Here is a 594-nt window from a genome sequence, read left to right as displayed (position 1 = left end):
GCTTTGAAGCATTAAATGGCTTGTGTAGTGTTGTTTGGGGTTAGAATATGTTAGAATACAACAAAATTCGATTGATTACAGGTGATAGATATGCATGAAGAGTGTTTAGAAGTGTGTAAAAAGACTTGTTGAAATTTGGTCCCAAATGGGCTAAGAATCCATAAACATGTCTTTTGAGCTGTAAATGGATTGTCTAGTGTTGTTTGGGGTTAGAATATGTTAGAATACAATAAATTTGATTGATTACAAGTGCTAGATATGCATGAAGAGTGTTTAGAAGTGTGTAAAAAGACTTGTTGAAATTGGGTCCAAATGGGCTAAGAACTCGGAAACATTGCGTTGAACCACTAAATGGTTTGGCTATTGTTGTTTGGGGTTAGAATATGTTAGAATACAATAAATTTGATTGATTACAAGTGCTACAGATGCATGAAAAGTGTTTAGAAGTGTGGAGAAAGACGTGTTGAAATTCGGTCCCAAATGGGCTAAGAACTCGGAAACTTTGCGTTGAACCACTAAATGACTTATCTAGTGTTTTTTGGGGTTATAATATGTTAGAATACAATAAACTTGATTGATTACAATTGCTATAGA

The sequence above is a fragment of the Capsella rubella genome, unplaced genomic scaffold (genome assembly GCF_000375325.1).
Source record: "Capsella rubella cultivar Monte Gargano unplaced genomic scaffold, Caprub1_0 scaffold_40, whole genome shotgun sequence".
In the NCBI taxonomy this organism is placed as follows: Eukaryota; Viridiplantae; Streptophyta; class Magnoliopsida; order Brassicales; family Brassicaceae; genus Capsella; species Capsella rubella.
Note: the sequence above shows the minus strand (reverse complement) of the source record.